A 9,335-nucleotide genomic window follows, 5' to 3' on the forward strand; every position below is an offset into this window, starting at 1 on the left:
CAGACTGATAGAATCCACAGGTGGCTTTGCTCTTGAATCAATGCAATGTGCGTATGTACAGTATGTCTGTACGACGTGTGTCTTTGAACACTATAGGCCTGTGCACATGTGTCTATATGCATGTGAATGTGCACGCACACATTCCTGTATGTGTGTGTGTGTGTGTGTGTGTGTGTGTGTGTGTGTGTGTGTGTGTGTGTGTGTGTGTGTGTGTGTGTGTGTGTGCGTGCGCGTGCGTGCGCGTGCATGCGTGCGTGCGCACATTCTATATGTGTGGGTATGGATATGTGTTTGCGGATCCACATGTGCATACAGTACGTACCGTCGCCTGTGCAAGGTCAGCCTCTATTATTTTACTGATAGAGGTGTCATTGTGTTCTCCCTTATCTGAATACATGGGCACAGGCGAGACAAAACAGGAGACAGGGCAGCCTTCGGACGGTGCTTCCACCAACACAGCCTTGAAGCCAGCTGGAGTCAGTGGGATGTCAAAGTAGAGGAGAAAATCTACAATCTAAAAAAGAAAACCATGAGTCATGATTAAACCAGCCACATGGCCTATTTCACATTTCTCGACAGTCTTTAAAGCCAAAGAAAGCCCTAATCTGCCACAACGTGCAAGATGTTTGCCATAAGTAGAAAGCCCATTAAGGTATTCATTCTAGGAGGAGGGTGTGTCAGGCAGGGCGGAGGAGAATGGCTCCTCAGTGGGAGTTCAGTTTTACGACTGGCCCTTTTAAGGAGAGCGAAGTTGTAAAGAGCCGCAGAAAGACTGAAGTAGTATATTATGTGCATGTGCATGTGTGTGTGTGTGTGTGTGTGTGTGTGTGTGTGTGTGTGTGTGTGTGTGTGTGTGCGTGCGTGCGTGCGTGCGTGTGTGTGTGTGTGTGTGTGAGTGTCTGTTTGGGAAAGTGGTGTAGGAGGCTGACACCGGTTTTTCATTTGCCTATTCAAGGGTGACATTAAGAGGCAGTATTATACACTTGTGGAGTCAGTTTAATGTGGGGACAGATTGATGCTTGGCTATGTGTGCACTGTGTACTTTTGTGTCTGTCTAAACAGGCAAATGTGTCTGCTATGCAATTTATACTCTAATTGTGTGTCTCATATTTGTATATACGTGTGTGTGTGTGTGTGTGTGTGTGTGTGTGTGTGTGTGTGTGTGTGTGTGTGTGTGTGTGTGTGTGTGTGTGTGTGTGTGTGTGTGTGTGTGACACACACACACACACACGCACAAATATATATACACACGAACATAAGTACGTACAGTACATATGTATATCATTATTTATATCTGATAAATAGTTTTCCTTTTATGAAACGTACAGTTCTTTGGTTTTATTAACAATGACAGTTCTTTCCTTTCCAGTGAGTGAATAATGTTGGCTGACGGGGCAGCAGAGACCGTGGGGAACAGCGAGCTTTGCAGGGGAGAGCGCTCTAGTCTCTAATTTGAAGCAGACACAGGGAGGTCCATTTCTCTTTGTACAGTTGCAGTCTGGAAGAACCATGGTTGAGTACCGTAACTTGTTGAGTGCAAATAAATAGTATTCTAAGAATACAGGAAACATTTCTTGAAATTAATAAATGCTGCAGGCTTCTGTTTCACTTATTATTATTTGCGGATAATGTAGGAATTGAAATACTTGCTCTACTGTTGTTTTCATTGTGTCTATGAATGAAAGCATCATCCCAATGCTAAAATGTGAATGTTCATATACAACTGTATGTATATAGCATTTTCTCAAACTATTTCAGGCATTCCCATTATTAAACTGCTGATTGCAGAACACATGTTGATATCATCAGCTTACCTTTAATTTATAGAGATTTAAAATGTTTTTAGCATTAGAGAAATCATGTGAAAATGCACACCAACACATGCACAATATAGGAAAACATAGCAAATATACACAATGTTCACATAAAATGTGAGGTTCTTTTCCCTTTCCAAACGGTAATGAGACCATTACGAGAGGAGTTCTGCAGTCAGATGTCAGTATATGATGAGGTGATTTCAGGGTGCAAGGGAGATGGGAGAAGGCAGATGATGAAAAGTCAGACTTCTCATATGTCTATATCTGGAATTAATTTATATATAGAATGAAACCTTAGTCTATACAGTATGTCGTAACAGACATCCTGTTACCAAACCCAGACCCTCCCCCTCCTCACATATTGTAGACATTTGGCCAGTGTGTGTGTGTGCGTGCGTGTGTGCGTGTGTGCGTGCCTGCTTGCCTGCGAGCGTGCGTGCGTGCGTGCGTGCGTGTGTGTGTGTGCATGCATGCAATAACATATTGCACAGTGTAGAGTAGACGGTCGCTTTACTGTAGAACAGCCTACGTATATATATATGTACGGCACGTGTGCAGACTTTGCACACAGAGAGAGATCTGAGATCTGCAACAGTCTCCCACATACAGTATGTTCTCTGTATGTCTGACAAGCCTCCACATTGACACAAAACAAAGACACACTTCATGCCAAAGACATTGAGAAATGCAGACACACAATACAAGTTCTGCACACAAGCACACTCATGCATGAATGAAGACTTACACTAATGAAGATGCAAACCTTTAGACACATTCAGGTGCAGACGCTGTAAACCTCAATTACACAAGCATACACTGATACACACCACATGTGCAGGGAATCTTGGTGGTGAAATCCAACGAAACACGCCGACTGCTTTTGTTGCTAACATTTAATCTTCATCAGAGTCAAACCTCCGTGGGACCCACACAGTCCCTGCACACACTTATTCTGTCAGCACCGCTTTCCGTGTGTGTGGATTGACTGAAGCACAGAAATCTCCTTCTCAATGCACTCCCACTCTCCCTGCATGTCATGTCATGAACATAACTCAAAACACAAATGTTGCTAGGAATAACACATGCACAACGATAAAGTTACTTTTATTTACAGCACAAGCTAATGGAAATGCTGTTGTGTGGCTAAACACCCGCAGTCACGCCCTAACCCTGGCAATGTTATGGCCATGCTCTCCCCATCTATGCATGACCACATGTGTGCTTGTGTGTGGAGGTGGTAATGTGCAGAGATTATGTGCGGAATGCAACAAACCCATAGCATCCATCATACAGCCATGAGAGCAGCTGCTCATGGGACAATGTAGGTCAGTCTTGAGCCAGTAAGGCTTTAAGTGCACAAAGGGCTCTGACCAGCACTTTGCAACTCACCACTGCCCAACACAGATGATAAGCATGCTCTGATATTGTAGCGATTTCACAACTAATTAATACGTCGTAAATATAAGTTAAAAAAAATTGATCAGTGGTTTTCAAACTTTTTGTGGCAAACCAGTGGGCAAGTCAAAATCTCAAGACACACCTGTATTTGTTGCAAAAAATATCTCACTAATGTGTGGTTGTCACTAAATCCCAAGGCACACCTGGACTTGTCTCATGGCACACCAGGTTGGGAACCACTGGCCTTGATTAAGATGCCAGCATCTGAGTTGGGGTGGTTTTGGTTAGGCATGTAAACATCCTTCCTTCCCTTTATTCCTTTTCTAACAACACCTCATTTTTGGCCTCTTCAAAGCCCAGAATGCTGCAGATCTGCAGACCTTCTACTCCCTGCTGCTCTCCATGTTTCTCTGAGTTCCAGCTCCAGTTAAGAAGCATGTTATCTCAGCTTTGTTTCTTTACTCTCTGCTGTTGCGGGAAGCTCCCGGTGGGTCATCTGCCCTTGTGTGGTATGAGGTCTGATGCCTTCCAAACAACTCCCCCCCCCCCCCCCCCCCCTATTTTTTAACAGTACTACTATTTTGGCAAATAAACTCTTAAATTGAACTTTTCACCTCGTTGTTGTGCTGTGCTTGGGGGTTTAAAGAACAGTAGGTTAAATATCACTTACCAACAACAACAAAGCAGCATATATTAGACTCTCTCTTTTCCCGGTGTTTCGCCCAGGTTGACATGGTTTTGAGATTAGGTATAGTGAAAAAAAACGCAGTGTTTGATGTGCGGGTGATATGAATGCCAGGTTGTAAATAACACTCCAGCAACTGCCAAAGTAAAATAAATAAAATGCCGTCTTTATCACATGCAAAACACTTTCTGTGGACACGAATACTAAGACTTCAGGTGCCCACTCTTCCTGGTGCCCACTCTTCTCCGCCCTAGTCCCAACTCTTCCCAGTGCCCACATTTCCCTAATGCCCACTCTTCCAAGGTGTCCAGTTTTCCCTAGTGCTCAGAATGTTTTGGTGCCCACCTTTCCTGTTAGCCCTAGTGCATCAACTTTAGCTGAGTGAGCGACCACATCCTGCCTGTAATCTAGTGCTTCATAACCACATTGCCACTTTTACAAGGCTGTTCTCACGGGTCCACAAATCAAACACTTAATCGATGAAAAAAACACATTTAAGTATGATTCTGTAATGCAAAGAGACAGCAAAGAGATACAAGAATACCAGCTGTTAAGAACACGAGCTGATAGATATACACTCAAGTATCTTGGAACACACACACACATGCGCGCACACACGCACGCACGCACGCACGCACGCACGCACGCACGCACGCACGCACGCACGCACGCACGCACACACACACACACACACACACACACACACACACACACACACACACACACACACACACACACACACACACACACACACACACACACACACACATGGAATGGAATGAACTCCCCATTGCAATTAGAACTGCAATCTTCTGCCGTAATCTGAAGACTCACCTCTTCAGACTCCATCTCAGCCCGTAGCACTTGCCCTAGCCTTGACGACCTTGCAGGATTATGCAAAGGCTAAAATGTAACTTAGATAGCATGTTATGTAGACAGATGAAAGTTCATTGTTGCCCTGGCATCCTATAGTGTGTATAGTTTCAATGTAGGCTGATGATAGGTTCTTGGTTTACGTATGTATTAGTTATTAATGTGTTTGAGCACTTGAGAATCTGGGCCACACATTATTAAGGGGAAGTAGGCCTACTGTATAATAGAATAATGGCTTCTCCAGAGCCAAGTTGAAGTCATGCATATTTAATTGCTGTGGATCTTAATGAGACGTGATGAACAAATAAAAGCTAAGCAAGGCAAACAAAGACAAAGACCCAAACATGCTTGCACAAGACAGTGAGGCTAGACATTCTGTGTACGTATCCCACCCATGGCTGCCTGAAAAGGGAAGAAAGCATAAAAGTGAGGCCTGCACAATTAATCGGAAATAGTCAAGACTGTGATTATATTCACAGAAGAACAATAGAAATCACAGAGGTCATTACATACCACTTGACCAAAGATCTAGCACCGATAAACACAACAAGCAACAAAGATATTAAGAAACATTGTTCAGGATTGTACAGTATTAGATATTAATGCTTGACTGATTCAATTGTGGTCAGGCAGGGAGCCTGGTGCCTCTCAGTGCATGTCAGGACACTGGCTGGCTGGGGGTGGGCCATGTGTTGATGCAAATCTGTGTACTGGGTGCAGGAGGTGTTGGTGGTGTTGGTGGCTTTCTGGTGCTGATGCATGTCTAGTCACTGGTAACACAACCACTTGTTGCAGAATGTACAGAGGCTCTGCACGTCCCTAGGCTCAGAGCAATCTGAGCAGCTCTGAAACACTTATGACTTAATACTGCAAATATCACATGAATACACACAAGCACACAAGCACACTAGCACATGCATGCACGCACGCACGCACGCACAGATGTGCATACCGTGCAATGACGAACATACAGATAAGTGTAGGTCCGGATATGCCTGCAACGTGAGCATAAACATAATTTCATGTGCACTGCGCGTGTTTCCATGTGGTTTGCGGCGTTCCACGTCAGAGAATTTAATCAATCACACGTACTGCTACATAACAAACACTGGGTATCAACACACTAAAGAAACACGTTCTGTTCTCCCTTGAGCTACAATGTGTGGTGTGGATTCCTTCATGTCCGTGCCCATCTCTCACGTGGGGGACTTTATAGTTATAGGTGTGTCTCTGAAACCCGCGGTCATCATAATATTATCGAGTCCAGCTGCAGCCAAGTTGCTCCACATGCAGCCATGAAGAGAGACGGGGAGAGAAATCAAATGACAGATCAAGCACTATAGGTTGTTGGTTCTCAACCAACCACCCAGGGGTCCTTGGGGGAGTTCCAGGGGGTCCCCAGCTAAATGATAGATAGTATAGGAACCAAATTGACCCTTACATTAACATTGATTTTACAATATAAATTGGGGTCCCAGAGATAGAAATGCCATTAAATGGGAGTCCTTGAAATTAAAATGGTTGAAAATCACTGCTAGAGCCGTAAGAAATATTCTCTTATGGGGGTCCTTGGCATATCTTTTCAAATGGGGGTCCACGGGCTAATAAGTGTCTAACCACTGATCTAGGCCAAAACTGAAGCATGAGAGCATGACTTCTGTTAAACGGAGACTATCACTCATGGTGTTGATGTACATTTCAGTTGTACACAATCCACAGTGACAGAGACAATTCTGTTCTTTTCCAGCCTTGTTCCTGCAATCATTTAGAACAGAATGTCTTCAACATTTTTCAGGCCAAGGACCCCTTAGCTGAGAGATAGATGAAGCAGGGACACCCACTACAAATTTGTGTCGCATATTAAACATTTTCATAGATTTCATAGATAACTTCACAGACTATCAGTGTACATTTTTTGTTTATTTCAGACATGCACCCTCAATACCTAACCCAAATAAACCTGACCCTTGACACTTGAACCTGACCCTCTGTACTTGGTCTGCTTTGCCAAACATAGCCGATCTACAAGCTCACATGCGAGGAGTTGTGAGCTTGTAGATCGTCTACAGTAGTTTCGGCTAATGTTCCCCTCAGAATAGGGATGCAAGGGTTGAAGTGGTTCATGTAAAAAACAAGATATGGTGCAGTAATTCCGAGGACCCCCTAGGGTCCCTGTTGAAGACCCCTGATCTTATGTGAATGTGGCCAGTTCCTTAGAGATATTTTACATGAACCTGTAATCTGTCAATCTATCAATTTAATATGATTCTTGTAGCATAATCATAATATGGCATACCATACAATTAACGTTAGAAGAACCTATGTTTGCAATGTATGACATCATTTTCATACAATACATAAAAGAATCCTACAGTAACCTTTCTGCATGGATTTGCGTGGGTGTGTTTGGATGTCTTGTGATTCTCTGGAGGCTGGGCCTTGTGAGCTCCTCTGACCAGCTGTTGGTCATGTTGACTTTAGCCGTGTCTACATCTGCTTTTCTATTTGTGGCTCTGGACCGGTCACTCTGGATGAGAGGTGCGAGGATACAGAACAGGGGAGATTGGTGAACTGGCCCAGTGACCTTCAAATATTCATCACTACCACCCACCTAGACAGTCATGTTTCAGGGCTACCAGCCACCCAACCACTGATCTCACATCCTCTCTCTTCCCTCACAATATAGATACAGATCATACATACATTGACAGTTATCTCGTTAACTTACACAGGTATATCTGTTAAGTATTGTCCAATGCCTTGTCTCTGATCCTGCACTCATAAGTTCAGTTGTTTGTTCAATTAAGAACCATTTGAGCATGTATTTATGGTGTTGTGGTACCCTCTGCTGGACAAAAAACAGAACGACAATGACCAATAGTGGTGGTTAAGATGAAACCTGACTTGTTATGGATGACATTATGGAGTGTAAGGCCCAGTTCTAGACAGTTGTTTACTCAAAGCTCAAGTAATCAAAGTTAATGTGTTTCATGGGCACATTTTAGGGCTTTATTAATACACTACAATAAAATAACTACTTCAGGTGTAAAATGCTGAAATACCCATTATGTATGTATAGACACTAGGCTAGGCTACTTAATCCCCAGTAGGTCATGTTAATTGTCTCTCTCTGGCTTCTGCAGACTTTAGGGACTTACTGTCATAGGAACATCACAACTGTTTATCACTCTAGCATTTTATTGTTACCCTTTTCTCTAAATGACGTAAGGCAACCCTCACAGGAAGATGTATTAATGGAGAGAGGAACTACATTTGTATAAAGGAGGAACTTAAGCTCATAATAGAAAGCACATGTAGAAGGAAGTGAGTGACAATTGGGGAGTTCCTTGGTGAAAGGAGTTATATCTAGAATAACATATCTAAGTAAATAAGGCTGTGGTGTGCTCATCATGCCCACTGAAGTTTGGCTGTACAGGGGTCAAAACCAAGAACATCTACTTGTGGGAACAAGAATGTAAGACCAGAGCCTAATATATACTCGGTGGTAGTAGATCAATCTAACAATGCTTTGTTAGCTTGAAAATCAGTTTCAATTCCCAAGAATGCACACCAGTCATGGAAATCTATTGAATTAACACACCTGGAATGCATCCTGATTGATCGCTACACAGTAAACCCCTCAGTGTTAATTCATCTATTTGTAACTCAGAGGGTAACCAAATGGATCCTTCCAGCTCATTTGTTACACTGATTTACACGGTGTATGTAATCTGGATGGACCTCTCGAAGCTACATTAGGCCATCCACTAGCTTTTAACCTGATTTCAATAGTCTGGCCTGGTGTCTTACAATACAGGTCAGGTCATGGATGTGAAATGGCGTCCATCCATCCTTATGGGGGTTATTGTTGGGTAATGGACCCACTGCAGTGTGCGCTGTGGGACACCATGACATGAGACAGCAGTTTGAACCCAACAAGATGTGGCAAGCAGCACAGTTCAAAGTGATAATTCAAGGGACCAGTGATGAGATGTGCACATGAACTATCTGAATAGATACGGGCAATATATACGTCACTCTCGGATTGAAACCTTGGATGTCAAAAAAGGTTCATTTTCAGGAAATGGAAAAAAATAACCTGCGTTCCAATGGATCCAATGTAATTACTAGTCACAAGCTCTATTATTTTCATTAGTTCAATACATAAAATCCAGACACGTTACTTTCTCAAATATAGCAACAGCCGTCGCGTTGTGAGCTTGTAGATCGGCTATTTTTGTGACACTGTAGTATCACGAAATAGGGCATTCATTTACAAAGGAATCAAAACGTTGAAATATAGAGCTTTCTGCCCGGCAGCAACAATATTAGATGTGTAGTGAAGAAATATTTATTATGAACACGGATATACACATAATTATGTCTTGTACAAGATGTAGGATATCCCTACGGTCAGTTTCTGCTTGCTGTATTGAATGTTCACTAGTACTCATACTATGTTGAGATTAAAATGTTAAAGTACACATAGCTGCACGTTCTGTCAATGTAGCAGATCAGCATGTCAATTGATATTCCAAGTACCGGTAGTTCCACAGCAGGAA

This window comes from Gymnoscopelus microlampas (assembly GCF_963454915.1).
Source record: "Gymnoscopelus microlampas genome assembly, chromosome: 9".
NCBI lineage: Eukaryota > Metazoa > Chordata > Actinopteri > Myctophiformes > Myctophidae > Gymnoscopelus > Gymnoscopelus microlampas.